Source organism: Carcharhinus amblyrhynchos, chromosome 17 (genome assembly GCF_965287045.1).
Source record: "Carcharhinus amblyrhynchos chromosome 17, sCarAmb.v2.hapA, whole genome shotgun sequence".
NCBI lineage: Eukaryota > Metazoa > Chordata > Chondrichthyes > Carcharhiniformes > Carcharhinidae > Carcharhinus > Carcharhinus amblyrhynchos.
The window spans coordinates 39,648,145-39,657,748 of NC_137340.1; positions in this window are offsets into that span (position 1 = coordinate 39,648,145).

The window sequence follows — 9,604 nt, forward strand, 5'->3', positions numbered from 1 at the left end:
GTTGCATCAGGAAGACACTTAAAATTAGGATAAACACTGCTTAAAATATACAGCAAAATCCAATTGCACTTCAGTTGAGATTTATTCCAGACATTAACATCCACCTTGTATTATACGAACGCACCTTTTACTGGAATGAGTTCTCATGATGAAGTTGTAATTTGTTTTTCACTTTCTGTGTATTACATATATATGGCAATTATCTTTTTTAAAACATTTACAAAATAAAGCACACAGTATCTCTGCTGCCTCTACTCACTGCAGATTGTGCAAATAAGTAAAGGCAAAAACTACCCTGTCATCAATGCAAGTAACAGAAGTGAGGGTGAGATTGCAGCTCACTGCTTCAATGCTGGCAGATCTCCAAACGTGAACTGGAGGTTCAAACTTGCCACTCTTTCAGCACACGTGCATGCACCAGGGCTTCTGTGTTGTCCTGACAATGACTATCGCTAAAATGAAACACAATGAAAAATTTATGTAAGCTCCACTTCTAACGAGGCAACATCATTTATACTCATTTTAATAAGTTAACATATCATTAAAGAGTTTCCCCACCATATGTTCCCCCCCACCCGCCCAAATAAATAACACCTCCCAGTCAACAAAAAAGTTACCTCAAGTCACCAGTTTACAATTCATTGGCTCACATGAATCAGGGTTTGGCTTCTGACTGCTTTAGCCCTCTACCCTCCCTGGCAAATTTGGAAACGTGAGGTTGTCTCATGACAAGGGTTTATTAATAAGTCTGCTGGCGAGACTCCTGTGTTTTGTTTTGTTTTTATTCCAATTCAATCCAATCAAGTCCAATTCAGAATCTCAAATAAGTCTGCTGGCGAGACTTCTGTTGTTGCATGTGGACTGGTCCAATAGCACATTTTAGGACACTAAGAGGCAATTTAGCATAGCAAATCCACCTAACCTGCACAGTTTGGATGCATGTGCCGGGCACAACTGGCTTAAGCTGGCATTTGGGCTGGAAGGTGGGGCCAACATGGAGTTTTCACTCAAATATTATTGAGTGTGAGCTGTATAAAAACAATAAATGAAAGGATTTATAGCAGAGCAGCATCAGAGCTCAAAGGAAAAAAAAACCCAATGCCTGCACCATGTGACCCTCCTGCCCCCACCCCCCCCCCCCACCCCCCAACCACCACTCTATCTGTTGCACTTTTGTTTTTTTTTTCATCATAGAATTCACAAACTGACAACCATGTTCAAGATTTGGTGTGCTGTAGTTATGGAATGAAGTGGGGAGAAGAGCTGTAGTTATGGAATGAAGGGGAAGAGGGGGTAAAGAAGAGCCTATGTAACAGGGAGGACCCTATGTAAAGCTGAGGAGGTGCCACAGTGCATGTGAGTTGTGCAATGCAACAATACATGATCATACTACGATATTCTCAGTGTGACAAGTATTTAATATATTTGAGTTTCAGACGTGAGAATTGTCCAGTTAAAAGTTTACTGTTCAATTAAGTGTTTGCCACTTGTATGTGACTCCCAACATGAAAGTTTAGAAAAGACCAAAAGTAAAGAAATATGTTGAAATGTAAATTTAAGGTTAGGAATTACATAGTGATTATAAACATCTGAAACTCCATACTTAGAAGCTTGATATCCTCCAAATTGCTCCAATATGTTTAAGCCTTGTAACATACTCCGAGATATTCTTCTCCGTGATCTTGAAATTACATGGGATAATTGCATAAGAATGCTTAATGCCTTTGTTTGAAATTCCTCTCTGCTACTTTAGTGGAGAGGCTTAGCAGGTTAAAATAAATTGGTTGACACCAAGTAAAATAGGGAAGAAAGCAGTTTCGTACAAGTGTTATGCAATACCTTGTAGTCTGCACAGAAATACTTGATCTTTGCAGTATGCAAACAGGCCAGATGTCAACTAAGCTCTGTCAGCATTTACTCTCCACAGAACAAATAGTTCTAATCACATTTACCAATCCATTTTCTGTATTCTTGCAATCCCTTTTCTTATATCCATCCACTCAATTTAAATTTTGAATGTTGATGTTGTTTCTAGCTCAATCACTAACCCTGCCCATTGTTCTAAATCTTTTTTATCTTGTATCTATGGCTCTGTGTTCTTGACCTCTAAGAAGTCTCACAACACCAGGTTAAAATCCATCAGGTTTATTTGGTATCACGAGCTTTCAGAGTGCTGTTCCTTCATCAGGTTTCGGACTCACCTGATGAAGGTGCAATGCTCCGAAAGTTTGTGATACCAAATAAACTTGCTGGACTTTAACCTGGTGATGTGAGACTTCTTACTTTGCCCAGCCCAGTCCAAAGCCAGCATTTCCACATCTTGATCTCTAAAAGCAGTCAGCTACCATCTATTCTGTTCCACTCTTAGCAATGACTAAAACTCCAGTTGCTCTTATTTTATCTCGCTATTGTTGTACCTCAATTTAAAAAACACATTCCAGATCTTTGACATTAGTTATTTTCTTTCCCCTTTTCTATTGGTTAATAATACAGCTTGTTCTTTACCTTAGTATATATAAGAGGGCCAATAAAAAGGCTCCAGATAGAAAAGATGGGTTAAAGTTGCAGCTTAATTAAATTTCTTCCAATGTGCGGCAAATTTGATAGTATTTGGCAGTCGGACCAGGCAGAGCTTAAAAACAACACATGATATATTACTGCCTGTTTTGCACCTATTGCCCACCAAGATCTATGTGACAATAGTGAGACGCAGTAATCACACACAGAATTTTTACTATAATGCTGCATGTTACTGTGGAATGTGGCTTGTGCTGCCAAGTAGATCTCCTCATCTTCAGTAGATGAACAGAATATACACTCCATCAGATTGACATTCGGGTTATGAACTGATAGGCAATTTATTTAACACAGAACAGGTGAATGAACAAAAAGCAATGCAAATGTGTGTAATTATAGTTATTTGCATACTTTGCTATCATTCATAATACTTCAAAACCAATAAAGCTGCTCCTCCCTGAGTGCTCTCTCAACATAAATTGAGCTTTGAAAACAGCTGTTCACTTCCTATGTGGTGAAACACAATCTTCAGAGTTGCTGACTTAATGCTGTCTCTTTTTAAGCTTCAAACAGAGGTAAATTTAGCCACAAAAGTATCATTCCAAATCCTTTCAAGATGTACTGAAACAAAGCCAATCAGAGAAGAAATGAATTTCCTTTACCTATATTTAAGAGTGGGTGGCTCCATATTTGAAGTGTGAGGTAATCGAATTATCCCTACAATACTTATGGGATCTGTCAGTAGTATTTTGCCACAAGTAATTTGGGTCTGGCCACCATAAAAGATAAAAATTAGTTAGGAATCAATCAGGAGAAAATAAAATCAAATACCAATAGTAATAGTAGATTGGGTATATATTTCCAAATGTTGAATATTTGTGATTGTTGGAGCATGATAATCTAGCCATCCAAAAAAAGATTGATTTGCATTTATCTAGCACCCTACTTGGCCACTTATGTACTTTGGTCACAGTTGTAATGCAGGAAACACAGAAGCCAATTTCCACACGGAAAAGGTCCGCAGACAACAAGGTAGTTTCTTATAATAATGTTGGTTGATTGGTGAAGTATTGGTTTCAGAACCTTTGACAATGCAGCACCTCCTTAGTATTGCACTGGATCCTTAGCCTAGATTTTATACTCAAATCCGAAAGCTGGGATTTTCCATCTCTTGTCAGTGGCAGGCATACTCTCGGGCAGGATGGGAAAATTTGGAGAGCGGCCAAAAGCCAGCAGTGGGCATTGTGTTTTTTTCCCACTGATAACTTGTTTGTGTTCCAAGTAGAATGTGAACCAGATAGGTAGCTATTTTCTGAATCAACTTGGTTTTTAAACCGCATTACTGCATTGGTAATGAACATTCAGAGTCACTAACGTAAAACTGAGAAACATTTAATTTTATCAATGCAGTAGAAGCCATAATGAGTAAAGCACATTTGAACTTGATTAGTATAGGTTCACTAATCAGACTAAGTTGACGTAGTTCTGAAATAGTGATCACACTCTTTCCGACTTGTCATTAATAACATGATGGTAATTATTACAATAATCACTTTTTTGGTTCAAGAACAAATCAATTGGATTCAAGTTGTAAGGAACTTATTATTATCTGCGGTGGAATTTTTGCTCATAAGAGTATGGATCAGAGAATGTTTTAAGTTTATTTATTAATGTCACAAGTAGGCTTACATTAACATTTCAATGAAGTTACTGTGAAGATCTCCTAGTTGCCACGCTTCCTGCACCTGTTCGGGTACACTGAAGGAGAATTTTAGCTTGGTCAATGGACCCAACCAGCACGTCTTCCGAATACAAATCAATTGGATTCAAGTTGTAAGGGTCAATTGTGCTATTGCGAATGGAGGCTGCTGTATTATCTCCAACTATTCGTGGCTCCATTTAAGTCTCCATAGCCCAAGTAAGAGATAATCAAATTATCCCTTAGCTGACAAATCCCATGTCATCCATATTTTGCAACATTAGGTCATCATAGAAGTTGTGAAAATAAGCTGCAACATTATTAGGAAAGAAATCAACTATCTATGCTGGTGTTTCTCAAACATCTTTTCTCTGATGTTGAAGCAAAAACTAACAGTGCCAAGCAGTCCAAGGCTGCATGTTGCATGAGTTCATTTCAGTGTGAAGCTCCAAACATATCCCTTCCAACCTCGCCAGAACTCTCCATTCACCTGACGAAGAGGCAGTCCCCTCGAAAGCTTGTATTATCAAATAAATCGGTTGGACTAAAACCTGGTGTTGTCAGACTTTTTACTGTGTTTACGCCAGTCCAACGCCGGCATTCCCACATCATAACCTTAGCAGAGCCAGAGTATGAGAGCCATGGGTTAAAAGCAAGCAAGCAGTGACATTCATGAGGTACTTAGCAGGTTTTAAGAGATTGACAATGCATCTTTAGATCTTACAAATTAATCATGGGCAGCAAGGTGCAGGAATTAATTTTCTGTAAGTGAAGTCTTACTTGAACAGTTTATATTTTAACTGTAGGCTAGAAATGGGCTTTTATATTATATCCTGAAACATGCTTCAAGTTCATGGATGTCAGTTATATTCAATTAAAAAGTATTACTGGAGTTAGGGAAGGACTCTGTAGTCTAAGACTATGTTTGACATATTTGCATTTTTACAAATTCTAAGTAGCCAGAGAATGGCCTTCATATTATTGCTTTGGTCATTAGTCATAAGCCTGCAGAATGATATCAGATTACAATTGAAATTTACTTTTATTTTGTAAAGTGTGACTCGAACAATAAAATGTTGCAGTATTTTTTGTGGTGTAATATAAGTTCAGAGTAAATATTTTCCATTTTGAAACATTTAATTATTGTCGCCAAAGAAGAGAATAATAATTTTAATAGTGGCTCCCCATGCATAGCATTACATTTTGACTATTATTTCGCTGAAAATCTATGGCAGTAATGCACTATAATTTAATCCTCTGAAGACCACAGTAGCATGTTTGGACCATGTTCAACATTATTCAAAAGCAATGTCATCCTATTACTATGTAACTGAGGTTTTCATGTTCAATCATGGTTTCAATACCACAGGCTGGGCATGAGATTGAGCTGGCTGCCAGTAGTCCTAACTTACTATGACTCATTAAACTTAATCCAACAAACCCAATCCCACTGTCACAAACCAAAACATTTGTTATTTTTCAGGACCTATTTTCCAATCACTCATGGCAATCAATTTTATGTGCAGGAATAATAGATTCATGTACAACACTGTTAGACTTCCCATATGAATGGCCATATTTGGCCCTCCTTCCATGTACAAAATCATGCTTATTATGCATTTAAAATAACTAGTCTGGGAATTCTAAAAATTAAAGTAAAGCCTCAATATAAAGACAACGCATATTTCAAAATACAATATTTTCATCATAAGCAATGGCTTTATTTTATTGCAATTGGAATAGAATTAGAAATAGCGCAATCTGCATTCCTTTCATGCTTAATCATCTCCACTAGTATATTATGAGACTACTGACACAGGGATGTCTAATTGTCAGAATTAAGCAGACAAAAACCATGACTAACTTGTGTTAGAACAGGCACACAGACACCAGAATTATAAAATTGTTATCATCTTGTCAGTTGTTTCAACGTGTAGGTCGGCTGAAGTTTGCCTTGTCAAACTAAATAAGCGAAGGTATTTTCTCACCTCACCTTTTCTTGATGCCATCAATATCTGTCGGTGCTGATAGCCTATCTTTTTGGTTCGCGTGTTAATATTTTTTCTTCTGAGTAAGCAGCTGGCATGTTCAAATTTCGACATGTGACTTAATCTACAAGTGCATTACAAAGGTCAATCTGTATTGTCACTCTGTCCTTTGGATGAAACATTAAATCTATTTGCCTGCTCTGGCGAATGTTAAAAAGATTTCATGGTGCTATTTGAGAAAGAAAAAAATAGCACATCAACCAGCACGACCAGAAACAAATTAACTGGTTATTCAGTTTAACAAATTTGCTTAATTGTACTTGAAATGATATTGTTCATTCTAAGTTCAGTGACCAGCCAAAATACCTTTCCACTGTTGGCAGAGTGTGCATCAACTCCTCCCAAATAAGATATAAATTAAATTGGGCATAGATGAAAACTCTTTCCATTTTACTTCCTCAAATTCCTTAATGCCAACCTCAGGAAGCTCCTGTTTACAGACGTCAATCCAGTGCCATGTCATGGTTCAATTTCTGAATAATTATACTTTTGTGGTCTCTTTGCATATGATTTGACAACTTATTGCCAACAATGTAAATTCTGTTTTGCCACTAATCATATATTTAATGGGTACTGGCCTGCAGGTTCTGACATAATTTCACCTATTAGCATACCTATGGCATTAAAATGTTCTTTGTTCCTTATTGGTAGCAAAATCACAAGTGCAAATATGAGCATTTTTACAATTTGGAAGCGATAAAGACAGTTCTTCAAACTCAAACCATTTATAATCCTTGGGTTTCAGTCCAGTACTTGGTAACTTCATTGTCAGTTTCCAAATGGTAAATAATGTACACTATATTGTACTCCATTTATTTATAGATTCCTTGGTTTTCAATTTTTTTTATATAGGAATTTGAGATTAACACCCACAAATTAATACTCTCAATCTGTAATTTCATGGCTTGCTTATCCTTCCATTCTATCATCACCACCAAGCCAGGGGATCAATGCTGGTTCAATGAAGAGTGCAGTAGGGCATGTCAGGGAAAAAAAAATGAGGTGTCAACCTGGTGAAGCTACAAAACAGGACTACTTGTGTGCCAAATATCATAAACAGCAATTAATGGATGGGGCTTTTATTCATTAGTGGGACATAGGCGTTATTGAATGGTCAGCATTTATTGGCCATTCCCAGTTGCTCTTAGAGGTCTGTTGAGACTCAACCACACTGCTGTGGCTCTAGAGTCAATTGTGGGCCAGGCCAGGTAAGGACAGCAGCTTTCCATCCCTAAAGGATATTAGTGAACCAGTTGGGTTTTTCTGACAGTTGACAATGGTTTCATGGTCATCAGTAGATTCTTAATTCTAGATTTTTTAAATTAAATTCAAATTCTACCAAGCTAAGCAATCCCATAACTAATGGGTCAGATCTAAGCTCTGTAACCGTGCCATATCCAACTCTGAATGGTGGTGGACAATTAAATAACTCACTGGATGAGGAAACTCTGTAAATATCCCCATCCTCAATGATGGAGGAGTCCACCACATCAGTGCAAAAGATATGGCTGAAGCATTTGCAACAATTTCAGCCAAAAGTACCGGGTAGCTGATTCATCTCGGCCTCCTCCGGAGGTCCCCAGCATCACAAATACCAGCCTTCAGCCAATACAATTCACTCCACGTGGATTGCTGTGTTTCAAGAAGGCAGCTCACCATAATCTTCTAAAGGGCAACTAGGGATGGACAATAAATGCTGGGCAGCCAGTAATACCCACGTCCCATGGATGAATAAAAATAAAATCAAGAAATGGCTGAAGACCCTGAATACTGCAAAGATATGGGCCCTGACAACATTCTAGAAATAATACTGAAGACTTGTATACCCTAGCCAAGCTGTTCCAGTACAACTACAGCACTGACATCTACCCAGCAATGTGGAAAATTGTGCAGATGTGTCCTGTATACAAGAAACAGGACAAATCCAATCCAGCCACTTGCTGCCCCATCAGTCCACTATCAATTGTCAGTTAAGTGATGGGAGGGTCATCAACACTGCTATCAAGTGGCACTTACTCAGTAATAACCTGTTCCTGGATGCTCAGTTTGGGTTCTGCCAAAGTCACTCAGCTCCCGTCTATGTCACAGCTTTGGTACTAGTAAGGTTAAAAGAGTTGAAAGTCAGAAGTGAAGTGAGAGTGCCTGTCCTTGATGTCAAAGCAGCAGGTGACCAAGTATGGCATTCAGAAGCCTAGCAAAATTGGAATCAACAGGAATCACGGTTGGAGTCATACCTGGCATAAAGGAAGATGGTTCCTTTGATTGGAGGTCAATCATCTCAGCTCCAGGACACCACTTCAGGGTAGTGCCCAACATCTTTAGCTGCTTCATCAATGACCTCGCTTCCATCATGAGGTCAGAAGTGGGGATGTTCACCAATGACTGCACAACGTTCAGTATCATTTGCGACTCCTCAGATACTGAAGCAGATTGTGTCCAAATCCAACAAGACCAGGACAATAACTTGGGTTGAAAAGTGGCAAGTAACATTTGCACTATACACAGGTGCCATGTAATGATCACCTCCAACAAGACAGAATCCAACTATTGCCCCCTTAACATTCAAAGGCATTATTATTGTGGGGGATATCAACATCTTGGGGGTCCCCACTGACTAGAAACTGAACTGGACTGGCCGTATAAATGCAACGGCTACCAGAACAGGTCAAAAGGCTGGGAATACTGTCGCGAATAACTCATCTTTTTCTTCAGGTAAATTCTTCACTATCCAATTGATTTGATATAAAGTAGTTAGTACTTACAATAATTGTTTTATCCTATGTCTGGGCTTTAGTTAAAGTTCTTCAGAGTTTTTACTATTTTCTGCAACTCAAGACCATCATTTATTTTAGCTCTGTGTACATCTTTGGATCTCTGCACGAGATTGGACTTCCTCCTCCAGGTCTCTGTTACTTAGACATGTGTCATTAGATCACAGTTACATCAGCGTCACATGCATCGGATGTTAACCTTTTACTCGGTTGAAACTTTGCTTGACATTTTGCTATCCCTAAATGATCTTGATGATTTTTTTGGAGAATATCAAGCTGAAATGTTCTCAGAATTATTATTCTGTCATTAAAAACTGGGAAATCATCAATAATTGTGAGGTTCTTTATCTGTTTGAATGCTCCTGTATAACTAGATTTTAGGAGTGTAGTCTGGCCATCCTTCCAGACAGTATTCCTTTATGTGGACACATTCATCATCTTGCTGTTGTGCTTGTTTCATCTCCTGCAGCTTCTTTGCATGGCCTGTAGATGTTTAGTAATGAATCATGTATGTATACACTTGCATCTCTTTGATGAAATAGAAATCCTTTAATTTGATGTCTTCAACT